We start from the raw sequence: 21,311 nt of genomic DNA on the forward strand, positions 1-21,311 counted from the left end.
ATGATGTACATTCCATGGAAAATCAATTTCGTTTTGAAACTCTATAAAGAAACAATGACGCCTGCATCTCTAAATCCGGCTAATTGGATTCATTTTTCCCTCCATAGAACCCCATCTACAGCTCCTATAAATCCAAGAAATAATTACCACTAAAATACACTATTAAAAACATCCGCTAACGAGCAGCAACACACCCTCACTCCATCCTCGGCTCATTCTACTCCCTAGCCCAACTCACATTCTATCACCTCCATTAACCATTCGCAAACCTACATCTCCCGAACATATTCCCCTAGCCCTAGAAATAATCACCTCCAACGCCTTAACAGGCCCGAACATCACCTTCCCCTAGCCTACTCACTCCACATCTACTTCTACCTCAGAAAACACCTCAAACAATTCTATCACTCCCACTGAGCACCAACCCATCCATACCTCTAAATCAAATGACACTCCAACATCTCATCCTCAAACTCCTACCTGAAGCCGAACCTAAAATATAATAATGAAAATTTTGTACTTTATAATGTCTCCCCTTCTCATACAAATGAACCTAAAAATATTTAATCAAGCCCTTAAAGCCCCACTTTGGCGTCAAGCTATGAATGATGAGTCTGATGCACTAGAACACAACCCTACTTGGTCTCTTGTTCAATCGGAGTCCGCACCCAACCTTGTTGGTTGTAAATGGGTTTTTCGAACTAAATTCAAACCGAATGGAATTGTTGAACGTCTTAAGGCGCGCTTAGTTTCAAAGGGCTTTCATTAACGTCCGAGCTTATATTACGTTGAAACCTTTTGTCCTTTTTAAACCTGCTACTCTTTGTATTATTCTTTCCTTAGCCACTTTATAAAATTGGTCTCTTTTTCAACTGATATAAATAATTCTTTTCTTCAAGGCACGTTGAACAAGGAAGTTTTCATGCTTCATCTGTTTTGGTTTAAAAATTATTGAAGCAGTTAAGTGATCAAGTTTAGAATGTGAGGTAGTATGTTCTTTAATAAAACAACAAGTAATTGCAGTAAAGTAAATAGTTAACACAAGGTATAGCGATGAAAACCCTTGATCCTGGAGAGGATCTCCGGTAAAAACCTCGGGAGGGGAAAATTATTTGACTGACTGAGATTTATTAATAAGAAAAATGATTATAAATAGAGAATTGATTGCAATGGTTGCTAAAGATACAATGTGAGTGCTTAGTGAGTGGGTATGCGATGTAGTGTAGTAAGTTATGTCCTATACAATTTACCTCACCCTTATATATAACAAAAGAAAGTAACAAATAATCCGATAAATCCGGAATCCCTAGCTTGCGACCGTTGTGAGTCTCATTCCTTTTTTCTTCACTTGCAAATTGACTAGTCTCCCAATATTTAGCAAGACTAAGACTTATTAGCCATTTGAGTTGCTACTGGATGAGTAACATACAAGTAAAGATATATATATATATATATATATATATATATATAATATCAAAATAGTTAATTCAGGATACCGGAGCTCGTCTGGGATCCCGAATACCAGGATGCTTGTTAGGATCACAATGAATAAAATTGACCCCTAACGATTGTCATAAAAAATATGACAGCTCTAAACCATTCTTTATGACGGTTATATTTTTATCACTAAAGCAAATCAGATGATGATGGCGGTGGGTAATGAGATAAGACGTGGTGCTATTTCCAATGTATAATAACCACCACATCTTAGAAACATGGTGATAATCCTCTATATTTACTCCAAATAATCCCATTATCTATCATCTTGTTAACACCGGCCCAGGTAACTCTCCTCTTCTTTTCACTTTCCTAAGGTAAGAAAAGAAATTAGTCATCATCTTCCACTGTCCGAGAATCTTCATTCTGAGTTCAATTGCCAAGATATTCTTTTAGATCCTACTTATGAGATCTCCAATTACTCCGACCTAGATTTGATGACGCTTTAAACCGATTGACCATTTCTAGAAGGCACAATATTTCGCTCCTTTGACAAGAACACTCGCTCCGATTTCATTTCCAAAACTTGGATTTGTTTTCTAGCATATCCCTTAACTCTTGGTCTAAAATAGCCATTGTCGCTTTTCATTTCCGAGTTGTTTGAAGTTACCGGCATTAGCTGCGTTCAGGCTATGCAGTGGAGAATCATGTACGTCCTTAACAAAATTATCATAAATCATGACATTCAATTGGAATTTTCTGATATTGTTGTTGTCTACAACCTTAGAACTCACGTATCATGTCGATGCATCCTTCAGTTGATCTTAGGTCAATCCGACCTAGTTTTAAAATCAGAATGAAATGATGGGCAATGGTATAGAAATTTTATCTTTTTATGAAGGGATTCCATTCCTAGTGTAAAATATCTTCCATATAAATGGGTTCGGAAGGGTAGGAGATTAGTTAAAAAATATTGATAATAGAATTATTTTTGTAATTGACACTTATCTATTTTTTTTTGTTAGAACAACAAAATTCTCGGATCTAGCCACTCAAACAAGCGACGCTCTCATGAGGGTCCCTACACTATTCAAGATCCTTGAGGAGCCGCGTTCCTTTCATCTAGAAATTCCCATTTCTTCTGACTCCTAAAACACACCCGAAAGAAAGTCTTGTTAGTTGATTTCTTCTTCAAGGATTCTGCAATGTTACTTTTTCTTACTCTGGAGTTTTGCATCAAGTTGCAGCTGGTCAAGGTATCAGACTAGATAACTTGGAGATTACCATCATGAAAAAGGAATCAACGTCATTGAAGTCTCCAAGCCTCTTCCTTCTTCCAGAACCAAAGCTTCCTCATCTTAGAAGAGTAAACACAGTGAAGCCTTTGAGCCATCCTTCAAAACATTGAGCTTTGAAAAACGTTGAACTCTTTTTTTCTCAAGGTAAGGATCCCGCCTCATTTTTTTACAAATGTGGTACTATATTATATTAACATACCTTTTTATCACAAGGTCTCTAGCACATAATCAAGATTTCTAACAACGTTAAGGAACTCGAGGAGCATAAGGATAAGTTTAATAAAATTTCCCATCTTGCTGATGCTAGGATCAAGGCTATGGAGAAACTGTAATAACCAAAAATTAAAATAATAATAATAATAATAATATAATAACAATAATTGACCAAACGATAATAGTAAAAGAATGGGACAAGACTCTTATGATGTGTATCAATACGTGATAATGTATTTCATCTAACAAAACCCTCTTGGGCAAGATTTATATGTGCATATGAATTTACCAACCAGGATATCATTAAATCTTATAAGTCACATTTTAATATTTTTGAAATTCGGAGGGTTGGTGAAAGGATAAGGACAGTCCAATCGGTTGAAAGGACGTTGGCGTCTTCTGACGGTTTCAGGATGTGCAGGAAGTTGTGACGACGTGACAGCATGTGGTCAATCTGAACGCTTTTTCAGGCGCGTGGGCGCGTGTCGCCGTGTCATTGCTCCTACGCTTTCTCTCTCATTCGCATTAAATTCATCGCATTCATTGCGATGAGTATATAAGGCGGAGAAGGTGTATTTCGTCCATTATCTTCACTTCACTCTTCTTTTTCTTTTAAGCGATTTCCGGCGAATTCTCATCTTCTCCGGCGAGCATTCTCCTGAAACCGCTTTCTTTCATCCTTAACATTAAAAAATGTATTCCTCTTCTCATGACCCAGAGGTTAACGTCGAAGAGTCCGACGTTTTCCCCGAGAACCCGACGTCAACGTCCGATAAGGACGATAAGAGTACTGCTGGCGAGTGTCAGTGTACTCTTTCTCTCGATGTATACAATTACATCGTCAAGAAATTCATGCTGGAGCCCTATGAGCCGGAGTTGCCGGAGACCAACCAGACGGTATACGACGCCCCTAAGGGCAAGATAGGGGTTTACGCTTCGTTCTTCATATATGGGAATCTAAGATTCCCATTAACGAAGTTCGTATACCGTGTTTTGGAGAAACACGGTGTTCATTTGACAGAGGTGCACCCAATGGCAATTGCTAAAGTTCGCCATTTCGAAGGGGTGTGCCGTATTTTGGATATCGAGCCTCGAGTCGACCGCCTGATGACCTTCTATACTTAGAGGTGCATCCAGGGTTGGTATACCCTTGTCACTCGGATCAAGGGTTTGAAGATCTGTACTACTGAGCATAGTCTTCGTTCTTGGAAGCGTGAATTTTTCTATATTTCCGCTCGTGTCGTTCCCATTGCGATGACGTTCAAGAATGGGAGGGCACTTCCTAATCTTCCGGCTTCCAATTACAAGGAGACGGAGTGGTTCACCAAGATTTCCCAGATTCACACTCCTGTTTATCGCTTCTCAGAATCTGGGATGGTCATGCTTGGGATGAGTCGCGTGTGGAAGGACGCCGGGTTTGGGACGCCGCAAATACCCATCGTTCTTGAATACGGTTTGAACTATATTCGTTATGGTACGCCCCGTCTTTTGTGTTGGTTTAGGGTTTCCTTCTAACATTGTTATCATTTTTATTTAGAAGGGAACGACTTACAGTCGCTTTTGCACCCGCGGGAGACTGGTGGTCCAACGCGGTTGGGTACTCGTGATCTTGATGAGAACGAGTTGCCCGTTTTGGAGAAAACTGCGGATAGGTTCGTAGAGGTCTACCCGCCAGGCCATGAGATTTTAAGCGCCACTCGGCCAGGTAATGAGTTCTTTAATCCTCGTCCTCTTCATGCTCACACTTCTGCTGGAATTATTCTGATCTTGTCATCTTCTGATAAGGGATCCGCAGATGGGCCTTTTGTTGTAAGGAAAAAGAAGGCGGCTAGCGTGAAGGGCAAAACGAAGGTTGCTACCTTCGTTGACTTGGGGGATCAGTCTGATTCCGAGACTGAGAGTGAGGAGGCGGCGAGGAACCTTGGTGGTGGTGACGAGACCATTGTCTCAGAGGTTGAGACAACGACTGTCACTTCCGAGCCGCTAAGCATTGCGAAGGTAACTGGCGTGAAGAGGCCATTTTCATCGGGTCCATCTCCGCCTAACAGGACTTTCAAGATCAAGAAAACCAGTAAGTGTACTTTTTGTGTACCTTTTCCGCATCTCCTTCCACCTTCGTTTTTGATATCTTAAGGTTTTTCTTTATGCAGAAGTAGACTTATCTGTTTTTGAGAAGAGTGGTGCGGGAGGAGTTGGTTTAGGACCCACGACGATAGGTTTGGTCAACCTATCCGAGGCGATGACCCAGGCGGCTGCGTCTGTTTCTGGTACTGGTTCTGTTGCTTCTACTGTTGAAGCAGCTGTTCCGGTTATGACGTCGTCTGTCATGGCTGCTGTGCCGACGATGGCGTCCACTTTCGTTGTTGCGTTGAGCAGTTCAACTTCTTCGCCAGCCGTCAGTGCCATATTTCCCACGTCACTCACCGGACCGGCGGTGACTTTTTCCATATGAGCTCATCTGCAGCGACTGCAACGGTTATGAGTTCATCTCAAATGAGTTCATCTCCAATGGTCTCTACCTCTGTGACTTCTACGGTGTCACATTCGGCTTCAACGACTACTTCGTCCTTGGCCAGTTCTTCAGGTATGTTTAGAGTTGGGACCTCTAGACTTATCTCTGTTGATGAGGGGGTCCGATCTTTTCCTCCTTCCCATCTCCTTGACCTGTTGGATGGATATCCTTTAGGTTCGAGTGATGGGTTTAGCGGCTATCGGCCTGTTATCGACCCTACAGGTGCGTGGGGTTACTTTGGCCTTTTATCCATCATTAGTCATTTTTTCTTGACTGTTTTTTGTTGTTGTAGTTTCGGATTCCAGTGAGGTTTATGCCCCAAGGTGGAATATCCGCCGAGGAACAACTCTCAGGACGGCTGCAGACTGCGTCGATTGGACGCGCCATGCCGCTCCAAGTGGTGCATTGGGGGAGGCAATGGTTAGTTACCAGGAAGGCAGGTTGTTCACCGAGCTCCGAATTCTACTCGCCCGGATGCAGCCGCGTGTCGAATTACTTTGTCGTGAAAACGATAAGTTAAGGACTGCGCGTAGCTTGGAGGGGTCTCAGGTGCGATCGCTGAGGGAAGAAAACAAGAAGCTTGCCGCCACCGCTACTGAGAAAGAAAAGGCCTTCAAGGATCTTGAGGCCGAAATGCAAGCTAGGCATGAGGCCCGTTCCAAGGCTTCTCAAATTGTTAATGAACAGCTTAGGTTGGCTAAGGAAACTGCGCGTAATGCGACTGAAAGGGCCACAAATGCTGAAGCTGTTGCTGAGCCTCTACGCACTGAGAATGAAGAACTGAAAGCTAAACTGGAGAAGCTTCAGCAGGCTCATGAGGCTTTGGCTTTGGAGGATGCCAAGAAGCTACAGGAGCTCTTGGATCAGAGGGGTGTGCTTGATCGCACTGAGTGCAAGCTTAAAGGCGTTGAGGAGGCTATTGCCAAGGAAGTGTTGCTTGCCAACCTAAATAAGAATGTGGCCGAACGCGCACGCGATCAAGCTCAAGCTACCCTTCAAGAGGCTCTGTCCAATAAGGATTGGCTTCTACGAGAAGCGTTGCCGCAGGTACGCATAGCTCAATTATTCTTTGCTTTTTGCTTTTTATATTAGAAAAGTTTTTTTTTTGTAGGTTGTGCATCGGATTTTTGCTAACACATCCTATGATGATGCCATGAGCACAGCCCTCAACGCTTCTCATTAGGATGGAGAGAAAGTTGGTTTCTTACTTGGCCTAGGATTTGCAGAGAAAGGTATCTCGCCTTCCAGATTTCCTCTACACGATGTTGATACTGAGGCTGCCTATGACCAAGCTATGAACCAGTATGCTGCTTTCTCTCATCCGGTCATGGAAAAGGTGAATGAAGTTGCTGCTGCTGATGACGGGCTAGCTGTTTTCAAAGCTTTCCTTGAACAGCCGCAGCCAACTAATGGTGCGGGTTCAAGTGGGTTTGGAGGGAGTGGTCCCGAAGCCTGAATCTTGAGATTCCTCCAAGCCGTTAGGATAGATTTGCACTTTTTGTAGGCTGGTAGATACCTAGCCATTTTGTAATGTTTGAACAACTTTTATTGTGAATATAAATGTTTTGTTAATGCCTTGCCTTATAAACATTTTATGATTTGCTCATGCATATTTTAGTTTAACTTAGCAATTTTCTAAGTGTTTTGAATAAGTTGACCTTTCGACGCGTGTCAGATAATAGGTTAATGTTCTGTTTCTTCTATCATGATTGTGCGGGTAGGACCGTCACTTTCACTTAGTAGGATTACCAAACTTCATCTATATCTGACCTGCGTGAAGGTTTTCCTCATCTTTTCCTTAGAAATTTTTACTGTTTATTTGTGTTTATGCGGGTTGTGCCGCTTTCTACACGCAACGACTTACTTCCTCCCTCACTTATTTATGCGGTGAATACCAGCATATCAGTGTGGTCAGATCATAAGTATAAAGGCAAGGCTATCAGCACCAATGTGATAAGGAGAATCATTTCCATTAGAAGTGGCTCTAGGCCTGTTCGTTACAAGTTTGGAATTGATCTACATGTAGCATCTGCGTAATTGAGCTCCATTCAATGTTCTTGGGATGGGGGTGCCATCGAGCCTTTCGAGCCGGTATGCGCCCTTTCCCAGAACTTCTTTAATAATGTATGGCCCTTCCCAGACCGGGGCCAGCTTTCCTGGGCGCTCCTGGTTCGAAGCCTCGTTGTTACGCAGTATGTAGTCTCCGACATTGAAGTTGCAGAGTTTCATCCACGTATTGTAGTGCTTTTGCATTTGTCGCTTGTAGTTCTCTTCACGCGCTGCGGCAAAGTCTCTGCGCTCTTCGGTTAGCATAAGGTCTAACCGTCTTTCCGCATCATTGTCCTCTGGTTGAGTTATGACTCTTGGTGAGGGTAGACCGATCTCGACTGGAACCATGGCTTCAGTGCCATAGGTGAGGCTGAAAGGGGTTTCGCCCGTGCTTGCTTTTTTCAGCGTTCTGTTTGCCCAAAGGACATGTGGAACTTCGTCCACCCAGCCGGATCTATGCTCCAAGAGTCTTTTCTTTATGCCGTCGACGATGCTCTTGTTTGCTCTTTCCACCTCACCATTACCCTGCGGGTGTGCCACTGAGGTAAAGGTGTGGGTGATTTGAAGCTCTTTCAGCCACTTTTGTAGCTTCTGGTCAGCAAAGTTGGTGCCGTTATCTCTCACCAAATTCTGTGGAAGTCCAAAACGACAAATAATAAATTCCCAAATAAATTTTTTGATATGTTTTGCGGTTGTTTGGGCTAGGGGTTTTGCTTCTATCCACTTGGTGAAGTAGTCGATGGCTACCATTAGGAACTGAACGTTCCCTGCTGCTGTGGGAAATGGGCCTGTAACATCGATGGCCCACTTCTGGAATGGCTATGAAGAAGTGACTGGAACAAGTTCGTTCTTCGGGCGATGCGTGTTGGGTGCGTAGAGCTGGCAGGACCTACATTTTCTGATGTAGGCCAGCGCATCTGTGTGCATCCCCGGCCAAAAGTATCCCGCGTTGTTTAGCTTAGCTACAACTGCGTGTGGACCTGCGTGTACTCCACATATGCCTTCGTGTACTTCCCTTAGGAGGTAGTCGGCATCTTGGTCGTCAACGCATCTGAGGAGTGGGCCAAGGAAATTACGTCTGTAAAGTATGTCATCAACAAGTTGATAGTTCAGTGATTTACAGCGTATCTTTCTTGCATGTGTCTTTGACTCTGGTAGTACACCCATCGCAAGGTAATTTATGATTGGCGTCATCCATGTTTCCGTGCCGGTTTGGATGACACAAATTTCCTTGTGCGGGACTGATGGTGCTCCACGAAGTTCAACGCGGATGTCCTTTCCCAAGTGGGTGAAGGCTAACGATGCAAGCTTGCTTAGCGCATCCGTAGATTTGTTTTCGCTTCGCTTGATGTGCACAACTTTGCAATCGTTGAAATCACGCATAAGGGTTTTTTCTTGTGCGAGGTATATGGCCATTGTGTCGTTCACGGCCGTGTACGTCCCGTTTATCTGGTTGGCTACTAGCATGGAATCCACGTGGGCTTCCAAGTTTTTTACCCCCATCTTACGCGCAATTCTTAATCCGGCCAAGAATGCTTCGTACTCCGCATCGTTATTCGTACTTGGGAAATCCAGCCGAATAGCGTAAGTGTATTCTTGGCCTGCTGGGTTAGTTAGTTTCAACCCTGCGCCTGAACCTTCGTTGTTGGCTGCTCCATCAGTATTGAGTCGCCAGACATCGTTAATGTCTTGTGCTGGAGAGGGTTGAGCCTCTTCCTGGCACTCTTTTTCCTGCGAAGCGGGGACTTCTGCAATAAAGTCGGCCAAGACCTGGCCTTTTATGGCTGGTCTTGGCTTGTACTTTATCGCGTATTCTCCCAACTCAATTGCCTATTTGGCTAGGCGCCCTGACAACTCGGGTTTTCCTAGAACGTTTGCAAGTTTGAAGTTGGTGAGAATGGTGATTGGGTGGCCTTGGAAATATCGTCTTAGCCTGCGTGAAGCCTGTACAAGCGCTAAGACTAATTTTTCCAGGGTGGAGTACCGAGTTTCCACGTCTGTTAAGACGCGGCTTACATAGTAGATGGGCATCTGGATGCCCTTTCGTTCTACTAGTAAGACTGCCCCAGTTGCTCTGTCTGTGGTGGAGAGGTAGAGAATTAATTCCTCCCCCACTTCTGGTGCTGTGAGTGTTGGGAGTTCGATCAAGCGTGACCGAATCTCTTGAAAGGCTGCTTCCACTTCTGGTGTCCAGCGAAAGTGCGTTTTCTTCAAACAATTTCTCAATGTTGACACGAATGGGAACGACCTTTCCGCATGGTTTGCCAAAAAGCGGTTAAGTGCGACTAGTCGTCCATTCAGTGTATAAGCCTGTTTGATGGTAGTAGGTGATTCCATTTTCATAATGGCTTCAACCTTTTCGGGGTTCGCTCTGAAGCCATCTTTGGTAACGATGAATCCTAAGAACTTCCCATCTTCCATCCCAAAGGAACACTTGCTCGGGTTGAGCTTCATGTTTATCTTTCTGAGTGTGTTGAAAGTTTCTTCGATGTCTTTCAACATCGCCTCCGGCTCGAGGCTTTTGATGACCAAGTCATCCATGTAAACTTCCAAGTTCCTCCCGATTTGGGCATGAAACTCTTTGTCCATCAGGCGTTGGTATGTGGATCCGGCATTCCTAAGTCCGAATGGCATCATTTGTTAACAAAATATGCCATTGGGCGTCCGAAATGCGGTTTTATCCTGATTTTCAACAGCCATGTGGATTTGATGGTACCCTTTATACACATCAAGGAAGCATTTAAGGCGAAACGGTGCTAATGAATCTACCTTAAGGTTAATTTCGGGTAACGGGTAACAATCCTTGGGGCATGCCTTGTTTAGGTCTTTAAAATCTATGCACATGCGCCATTGTTTGTTGGATTTTGGTACCATGACGGGATTTGCAACCCATGTTTGATATTTACTAACGCGTACGATGCCTGCGTTAAGGAGATCCTTGACTTGGGTTCTACACGCGTTAGCCTGCTCAGCACCCATTACGCGACGCTTTTGTATGACCGGCGCAAACGCCGGGTCACACTTGAGCTTATGCTCAGCCTTACTTCGAGGTACACCAGTCATGTCAGCTGGTGTCCACGCGAAGATGTCGGCATTTTTTTTGCAACAAGCGTTTGAGTAAGGTGCGTGTGGGATTAGTGATCGTTGGGCCAATGGTAACGGCCTGGTCAGGGTATTTGCCATTGAAGGCCCATTCTTCTGGCTCAGGGGTGGTTGGTTTAGTCATTTTTGGTTTGGGTTTAAATGAGACAGATGCGATGCATACCTGGGGAATTCCCGTGATCACAGCGACGCCCTCAGCTGTTGGCCATCCCATCATACCATGGACCGAAGACACCACGGCATTAAATCTTGCCATCCCATCTCTCCCGAAAAGAATGTCGTATGTGTGGTGTGGCTTCCTCATTACAAAGAAATCCATGTCTTCTGTGCGGGAGTACTTCCCGTCCGTGAGAGTGACGGGGAAAGTTAGGATTCCCAAGGGGGTGTTTGTGCTGCCGTCGAACCCTTCCATCGAGGAGTAAACTGTTTCTAGGCGTTCTTTGTCTTCGTCGTCTAGCTTGTCGAAGAACTGCCTATACATGACCGTTGATGAAGCGCCATTATCAGCAAGGGTGCGGGAGGTGATGTAGTGCCCCAGCTGGCTTTTGATGACTATGGGGCCTTCTTTGTTGGCCCCCTTGGCACACGCGGGAAGGCACTTCTGCTTCCTTCCACGCACTTGGCTCTGTTGTTCGTCGTTTTCTTTCTCTGATGTTGCCGTGAACCATGTGAATGCTGATGTCGACGGGCTTCCGTCCATTGCCCTTATACCGATTGTCTTTCCTCCCTCCGTTCTTGATTGACGCCACGAGGTGTGTGAGTTTCCCATCTTTGACGAATGTTTCGACGACATCCTTCAAGGATGTGCATTCCTCCGTGGTGTGGCCTTTTGTCCCGTGGAAGTCACAGGATTTGCTCTGATCAGCGTTTTGACGCTGTCGGATTATTGGAGCCTTTGGCCATGGGAGCTTCTCGGTGGCAAATATCTCGGTGATGCTTTTGGTGAGTGGCGTCCATCTGGGATTCCGGTTCGACGACTGCATGTTGTCCCTTCCGCCTAAGAGAGGGCGAGAGCTGGATGAGGTGTCAAAGTTTACCCTTGACTGCCAAATACCAAGCTTCCTCTTTTTGTTTTGTCGGGCGGTACGGACGTTATTTTCTCTTGTTCTCTGGGTGTAGAGGTTTGTGCTCTGGGGAAGATTTCTACCCAGTTGCTTCTCCGTTTTGGCAAAGCGTTTAGCTGTCGTCATGATGGCATCCCACGTGGGTGGCATGCCGTCTTTACCTGTCAACGTGCGGATGAGCTCTGGGTACTCAGTGCCCTGGATGAAAGTGGCGCGGACAAGATCTTCGCTAATAGTGCCCAGACTTAGCTTCTTTGAGTTGAAGCGAGTGATGAAGTCTAGCAAAGATTCGTCTTCTTCTCTGATGCAGTTGAGGATCGTCCATTGCTCTTCAGTATATTTTCTTTGTTGACTGAAGTGCTGGCTGAATTTGTGCTGGAAGTCTGCCCAATCGTAGATGTGGTGGACCGGTAGATGATCAAACCACGCTCTGGCTGCCCCGACGAGCGTCATTTGGAACATGTAACACCATGTGGGTTCCGTCCAATTACTGACGGTTGCCCCCGCTATAAATCTGTTCATGTGATCGTCCGAGTCAGATATGCCATCGTAAGTGCCTATGTTGGACATCTGTTTGGCACTCTTTGGAGCGATTGCTTCCGCAATGTCCCTTGCAAATTTGGACCTTCCCGCATTCGCAACAGTTGGTCTGAAAGTTTTGGAGAAGTCACATGGGTTTCCCCCCGTGTTCTTTGGTTTGAAAGTTTCTTCGAAATTTCTTCTCGAGTGGAAGTCTGCTTCTTTACACTTCCCTTTCGCCTTATGACGTGGGTTTGCGTCACTGTCAGATTCTTCCCAATCTTCATCATCCACATACTCGCAATCATTGCTCATGTTGAGCTGTTGTCGAGTGCTTCCGAATTTGTCATTGGCCTGTTGGAGTGAACGTAAACGTCCGTCCAACTCGGCTTGGAATTCTTTTTGACGTGCTTCCGCCCAAGCTTTAACTTGTTCTGGTGTTGGTCGGGGAAGTCTCGTCTGTTGTTTCCCCAACTGGGTATCAATGAATCCCAGGAGAGGATTGTTTACTGCACTTGCCCCGGCTTGGGTAACCGGGGTAGTGTTCATAACAATCGTGTATTCACCGGTGTTCCCCCCAGTAGCTGGGGTTGTGGTTACCGGAGTTTCTTGGTTACCCGGTGGCTTTGGCATCGGAGTAACCTTAACCATCTTTCCAGAAGTTTGAAAAAACTGAGAAAAAGAAGAGTAAGTTCTAGCTTAATGCACGGATGGCGCCAATGAAGAAACACTAAGTGACCCCGACAGATTAAGGATAATCATAAGGTTAAGTAGATGTTTCCCACGAGGGTTAGGTCCGGCAAAGATGGCTATTCTTCTCAACCTGCAAAACAGACACCGTAAGCTCGTCACTGAGAATGGGGGGGGGGGGGTTCCTCCTTGTGACCACCCTCCGGCATGAGAATCAGACTAGGTTGCTCTGAATATAAGTGTATATAGAGAGAAATAGCTAGAGAGAAGATAATGATACCGTTCCAAGGTGTTGGAGTATTTATAGCCGAAGGTAGGTTTCCAAGCAGGTACGGCCAGCTATATATAATAATCTTTTTCCACCAACTATGGGCTACGTTCGTGCCATGATGGGAGTTGGTGGGTAGGCAGCGGCTGATAGTGACATTTTGTACTGGAGCGTGCTCCTCCTCGTACTATTGTCAGTGAGCTGTCACCCTGTGATTGGTTCATGGGTTGCTTTTGTCAGATCTTGTCTATTTGTCCATACCTTGGTAGGTATAGTACAAAAGATCTTCTAGAAGCGTACGGACTGGCTCTTTTGGGCGGGAATATTCCCGCCCTGCTCATTCCTTCTTCAGGTGACATTACTGAAGTATAAGAGTTAGTGCCTTATACGTGTAGCCTTACTGTTAGTGCGGGTAGCCTTTCTTCTTGGCTTGTACCCACAGCTGCGGGTACAGGCAGGGTACTGTACCAAGGGAGGCTTTCCTGCGGGGACAGCTGGCTTACTGCGTGTAAGGTCTTCATCTCTCTGAGCATGGTGGGTCCTGCGGATCCAGTTGGTCTTTGCGTAGACGTACCTCTTCAAGGTGAGTCTTGTGGGTCGAACTGGGCTTTGCGGGAACCTACCTCTTCACAAACCAATAAGGTTTACACCTCTCATGATGTACATTCCATGGAAAATCAATTTCGTTTTGAAACTCTATAAAGAAACAATGACGCCTGCATCTCTAAATCCGGCTAATTGGATTCATTTTTCCCTCCATAGAACCCCATCAACGGCTCCTATAAATCCAAGAAATAATTACCACTAAAATATACTATTAAAAACATCCGCCAACGAGCAGCAACACACCCTCACTCCATCCTCGGCTCATTCTACTCCCTAGCCCAACTCACATTCTATCACCTCCATTAACCATTCGCAAACCTACATCTCCTGAACATATTCCCCTAGCCCTAGAAATAATCACCTCCAACGCCTTCACAGGCCCGAACATCACCTTCCCCTAGCCTACTCACTCCACATCTACTTCTACCTCAGAAAACACCTCAAACAATTCTATCACTCCCACTGAGCACCAACCCATCCATACCTCTAAATCAAATGACACTCCAACATCTCATCCTCAAACTCCTACCTGCAAGCCGAACCTAAAATATAATAATGAAAATTTTGTACTTTATAATGTCTCCCCTTCTCATACAAATGAACCTAAAAATATTTAATCAAGCCCTTAAAGCCCCACTTTGGCGTCAAGCTATGAATGATGAGTCTGATGCACTAGAACACAACCCTACTTGGTCTCTTGTTCAATCGGAGTCCGCACCCAACCTTGTTGGTTGTAAATGGGTTTTTCGAACTAAATTCAAACCGAATGGAATTGTTGAACGTCTTAAGGCGCGCTTAGTTTCAAAGGGCTTTCATTAACGTCCGAGCTTATATTACGTTGAAACCTTTAGTCCTTTTTAAACCTGCTACTCTTTGTATTATTCTTTCCTTAGCCACTTTATAAAATTGATCTCTTTTTCAACTGATATAAATAATTCTTTTCTTCAAGGCACGTTGAACGAGGAAGTTTTCATGCTACATCTGTTTTGGTTTAAAAATTATTGAAGAAGTTAAGTGATCAAGTTTAGAATGTGAGGTAGTATGTTCTTTAATAAAACAACAAGTAAATGCAGTAAAGTAAATAGTTAACACAAGGTATAGCGATGAAAACCCTTGATCCTGGAGAGGATCTCCGGTAAAAAACCTCGGGAGGGGAAAATTATTCGACTGACTTAGATTTATTAATAAGAAAAATGATTATAAATAGAGAATTGATTGCAATGGTTGCTAAATATACAATGTGAGTGCTCAGTGAGTGGGTATGCGATGTAGTGCAGTAAGTTATGTCCTATACAATTTACCTCACCCTTATATATAACAAAAAAAGTAACAAATAATCCGATAAATCCGGAATCCCTAGCTTGCGACCGTTGTGAGTCTCATTCCTTTTTTCTTCACTTGCAAATTGACTAGTCTCCCATTATTTAGCAAGACTAAGACTTATTAGCCATTTGAGTTGCTACTGGATGAGTAACATACAAGTAAAGATATATATATATATATATATATATATATATATATATATATATATATATATCAAAATAGTTAATTCAGGATACCGGAGCTCGTCTGGGATCCCGAATACCAGGATGCTCGTTAGGATCACAATGAATAAAATTGACCCCTAACGATTGTCATAAAAAATATGACAGCTCTAAACCATTCTTTATGACGGTTATATTTTTATCACTAAAGAAAATCAGATGATGATGGCGGTGGGTAATGAGATAAGACGTGGTGCTATTTCCAATGTATAATAACCACCACATCTTAGAAACCTGGTGATAATCCTCTATATTTACTCCAAATAATCCCATTATCTATCATCTTGTTAACACCGGCCCAGGTAACTCTCCTCTTCTTTTCACTTTCCTAAGGTAAGAAAAGAACTTAGTCATCATCTTCCACTGCCCGAGAATCTTCATTCTGAGTTCAATTGCCAAGATATTCTTTTGGATCCTACTTATGAGATCTCCAATTACTCCGACCTAGATTTGATGACGCTTTAAACCTATTGACCATTTCTAGAAGGCACAATATTTCGCTCCTTTGACAAGAACACTCGCTCCGATTTCATTTCCAAAACTTGGATTTGTTTTCTAGCATATCCCTTAACTCTTGGTCTAAAATAGCCATTGTCGCTTTTCATTTCCGAGTTCTTTGAAGTTACCGGCATTAGCTGCGTTCAGGCTATGCAGTGGAGAATCATGTACGTCCTTAACAAAATTATCATAAATCATGACATTCAATTGGAATTTTCTGATCTTGTTGTTGTCTACAACCTTAGAACTCACGTATCATGTCGATGCATCCTTCAGTTGATCTTAGGTCAATCCGACCTAGTTTTAAAATCAGAATGAAATGATAGGCAATGGTATAGAAATTTTATCTTTGTATGAAGGGATTCCATTCCTAGTGTAAAATATCTTCCATATAAATGGGTTCGGAAGGGTAGGAGATTAGTTAAAAAATATTGATAATAGAATTATTTTTGTAATTGACACTTATCTAATTTTTTTTGTTAGAACAACAAAATTCTCGGATCTAGCCACTCAAACAAGCGACGCTCTCATGAGGGTCCCTACACTATTCAAGATCCTTGAGGAGCCGCGTTCCTTTCATCTTGAAATTCCCATTTCTTCTGACTCCTAAAACACACCCGAAAGAAAGTCTTGTTAGTTGATTTCTTCTTCAAGGATTCTGCAATGTTAGTTTTTCTTACTCTGGAGTTTTGCATCATGTTGCAGCTGGTCAAGGTATCAGACTAGATAACTTGGAGATTACCATCATGAAAAAGGAATCAACGTCATTGAATTCTCCAAGCCTCTTCCTTCTTCCAGAACCAAAGCTTCCTCATCTTAGAAGAGTAAACACAGTGAAGCCTTTGAGCCATCCTTCGAAACATTGAGCTTTGAAAAACTTTGAACTCTTTTTTTCTCAAGGTAAGGATCCCACCTCATTTTTTTACAAATGTGGTACTATATTATATTAACATACCTTTTTATCACAAGGTCTCTAGCACATAATCAAGATTTCTAACAACGTTCAGGAACTCGAGGAGCATAAGGATAAGTTTAATGAAATTTCCCATCTTGCTGATGCTAGGATCAAGGCTATGGAGAAACTGTAATAACCAAAAATTAAAATAATAATAATAATATAATAACAATAATTGACCAAACGATAATAGTAAAAGAATGGGACAAGACTCTTATGATGTGTATCAATACGTGATAATGTATTTCATCTAACAAAACCCTCTTGGGAAAGATTTATATGTGCATATGAATTTACCAACCAGGATATCATTAAATCTTATAAGTCACATTGGAAGCAAACTCTTCAAACACCCTACAATTTGCAACTAGAAACTTTACGTCTTCATTATAAATAGGATATAGTTCACCATTCTTCGCTTCCCATGAATCAGTTTCATCTTTTATAGTGTACTTTGTTCTCCATTTCATTAGCGATTTTCGACGATACCGAGCATCCGAACAGTCACCACTATTCATCCTCTCCATAGTCCGGAATATAACTTAACCAACATAACTCCATAGTTTCTCTACCGTTTACTAAAAAATTTCCAATTAGACCAACCCCGTTAGATCCCACTTTGACTATTTCCACTACGTTGGAGAATTCGATCGTAATCACGATTTTTTATAGAGATTGTCTGATCTGCATTGAATCCGTTGTTTGTAACGCGGATCTATTTCCAATGCATATGTCTGACCTCAATGTTATCCTTGGAATGTATTGGTTAACCCATCATCATGTGACTATTGATTGTTATTCTAAACATGTCTTATTTGGTGATCTTAGTTGTCCTAAACATGTCTATTAGGGTGCCCCATAAGACTCCTAAAATTATTTCACGCTTAAAGCTCGCAAGGTTATATCACATTGTTATGCTTGATTCTTAGCCTCGATTAAAGATACATCTATTATCTAAAAGGCATTAATAGCCATCCTGTTGTTCGCGGGTACCCTGATGTATTTCCGGAAGAACTACCATGACTACCATCTGACCGTGAGATCGAGTTCACTATCGATTTTATCCCTCGTGCTGAGCCTATTTCAAAAGCACCATATCGAATGGCTCCATTAGAATTAAAGGAACTAAAGGAGCAATTGAAAGAATTGCTAGAATTGGGATTCATAAGACCAAGTGTCTCACCATGGGGTGTACCGGTCTTGTTCGTAAAGAAGAAGGACGGTAGCATGCGTTTATGTATTGATTACCAAGAGTTGAATAAGATTAACATTCGAAATCGGTACCCTTTACCTCGTATAGATGACCTTTTCGACCAACTTCAGGGCGCTCAGTTCTTCTCGAAAATTTATCTGAGGTCAGGTTATCATCAGCTAAATAACAAGAACGCGGATATTCCTAAACCTGCTTTCATACTCGCTATGGTCATTATGAGTTTCTGGTTATGTCTTTTGGGCTAATCAATGCCCCTACAATTTTCATGGACTTGATGAACTGAGTATTTCACAAGTTCTTGGATAAATTCGTTATCGTTGTCATTGACAATATCTTGGTATATTATAGAATTAAAAAAGAACACGAGGAACACTTTCATAAAGTGTTTGAGACGTTGTGACATTAAAAAGCTGTATGCAAACTTTTCAAAATGCGACTTTGGCTCAAACAAGTTGCATTCCTTGGTCATCTAGTATCCTCAGAAGGAATCAAGATGGACCCCGCCAAGTTTGAGGCAATTACAAATTGGCGTAAACCCACTTCTGCTACAGAAGTTCGAAGTTTCTTAGGCTTGGCTAGCTACTATCGAAGATTTGTAGAAGGACTTTCCGTCATTGCCTCACCCCTTACGTTGTTGTTGAGGATAGGAACAAAGTATTCCTGGCATGAGGAGCAAGAAAAGAGTTTTGAAGAATTGAAGAAATGACTCGTATCTGCTCCGATATTTACTCTTCCATTTGGATCAGGAGGCTTCCAAATCTATAGTGATGCTTCAAAGAAAGTACTTGGTTGCGGGTTGATGCAACATGGTAAAGTTATTGCTTATACCTCGCGTCATTTAAAACCTTATGAAGTTAATTATCCGACGCATGACTTGGAGTTATCCGCTGTAGTCTTCGCGTTGAAAATTTGGCGTTTCTATCTCTACGACAAGACTTGCGACATATTCACTGACCACGAAAGCCTCAAGTATATATTTACGCAAAAAGAACTAAATATGAGGCAAACAAGGTGGTTAGAACTCTTGAAAGAATGTGACGCATATATTCAGTACCATCCGGAAAAAGCTAATGTAGTAGCCAACGAGTTGAGTAGAAAGAATTTTGGTACCGTATCTTGTTTTCAAATCCACCCTCGTATAATCAATAATCTGGATAGATTGGGTGTCAGTATTCAGGTTGGTGATTCTAATGGTTGCCTAGCTAGAATGAAAATCGAGCCTATCCTAATATCTCGGATTAAAGATGCACAAAGGTATGATGGCGAATTATGGGCGATTGTGCAAAACCTTGAGGTAGGAAAATAGTCAGATTTCCAAATGGATGAGCTTGGCGTGATTTGGTGTGGCAAAAGATTGTGTGTGCCAGATGACTCCGCTCTCCGTGAGTCGTAACTAACTGAAGCACATAGCTCACCATTCTCTATTCACCCGGGATCCACAAAGATGTATTGAGACTTGCGTTAGAACTTTTGGTGAAGTGGATTGAAGGAAGACGTTGCCAGATACGTAAGTAGATGTCTTACTTGTCAGCAAGTTAAGATTGAGCACCAGTGTGCCAGTGGTTTATTGCAGCCGTTGGAAATTCCAGTAAGGAAATGGGATGAAATTTCAATGGATTTTGTAACGGGTTTGCCGTAGACCTTCTAGAAGAATGATACTATATGGATAGTTGTTGACTGGCTATCTAAATCATCACACTTCCTACCAACTCAAGAAGGATTTTCGGTGAGTAAGTTATCTGAAGTATTCCTTCAAGAAATTATTCGACTTTATGGTACTTCTTCCTCGATCGTTTCAGATAGAGATCCACGATTCACTTCACGTTTTTGGAAAGGCTTCCAAGAAGCTTGGGGTACACGTTTGAACTTTAGTACCGCTTTCCATCCACAGACATATGGTCAATCCGAATGCACAGTTCAAACTTTCGACGACATGCTTCGTGCATGTGCGTTTGTGTGGAATGGTAAATGGGACGAATAGTTATGCCTTGTTGAGTTTGCTTACGAAAATATATGGCAAGCAAGAATTATCATGGTTCCATTCGAGCTCTTATACGATCAAAAGTGTCGAGCACCAACATATTGGGAAGAAGTAGGATAAAAGATCATTGAGGGACCTGAGTTAGTCCAAATTACAAACGGGAAAGTCGTTGTCACTCGAGAGAACCTGAAAGAAGCTCAATGCCGACGAAAGATTATGCGAATCGACACCGACGTTTACTAGAATTTCAAGTCGTCGATCATGTGTTTTTAAAAGTATCAACTTGTCGTGGTGTCCGTAGATACAATATTATATGGAAGCTTAGCCCTCGTTTAATCAGTCCGTTTGAGATTCTTGAGAGAATTGGAGAAGTTTCGTATCACTTAGCGCTAAGCCACAACTTTCACATGTTCAGAATGTGTTTCATGTGTTCTTGTGGAGAGGATATAATTACCATCCGCTTCACATCATTAGGTATCCGTTACATACAATCCATGAAGATCTCTCGTGTGAAGAGGAACCCGAAGCTATTATGGATCGACAAGAAAGAGATAGGAGTAGAAAAGTAATTCCTTTTGTTAAGGTTCAATGGAAGAACCACTCTGAGCGTGAATATATGGGAAACTGAAGAATTAGTTCGTTCTGCATATCCGAACTTGTTCAAGTGATAGAACCTTTAGTCTAGGTAACTGTGAACCCTACCTCTAATCTGTGACATTTTCTAAAATATGTGGATATTTTACGTTCTTTACACTACTTATGCGATTGTATATACTCTGATCTATCTCTAAACTACGGTATGAGTACCGATAGTTTCTCTGTTATTTGGTCCGTTCTCCCTCAACTTCCGTATGGCATTAAGATACGTATTGGGAAGACAATTAGGGCATAATAATAATAATAATAATAATAATAATAATAACAGTTACAGTAATTGACCAAACAATAATAGTAAAAGAATCAAACAAGACTCTTATGATGCGTACCAATACGTGAGGATGTATCTCACCTGACAAAAAAGTCTTGTGCAAGATTTATATGTGTATATGAATTTACCAACCAAGATATTTTTAAATTTTATATGTCAAAATGGAAGAAAACTCTGCAAACACCCTACAATTTGCAACAACTAAAAATTTCACGTCTTCATTATAAATAGGATATATTTCACCATTCTCCTCATCCCACAAATCAATTTCATCTTCCACCATGTACTTTTTTCTCCTTTTCATTATCGAGCTTCGACAAAACAAAGCATTTGACCAGTCATCCCTATTCATCCCCTCCATAGCCCGAAACATAACTTAATCAACTTATCCACCGAAATCTGTCGTGGCCGTCATCCTCTTTATTCCGAAACTT

Source organism: Bidens hawaiensis, unplaced genomic scaffold (genome assembly GCF_021521415.1).
Source record: "Bidens hawaiensis isolate Kalapana, Puna unplaced genomic scaffold, B.hawaiensis_p1.1 tig00060356_1, whole genome shotgun sequence".
Lineage (NCBI taxonomy): Eukaryota > Viridiplantae > Streptophyta > Magnoliopsida > Asterales > Asteraceae > Bidens > Bidens hawaiensis.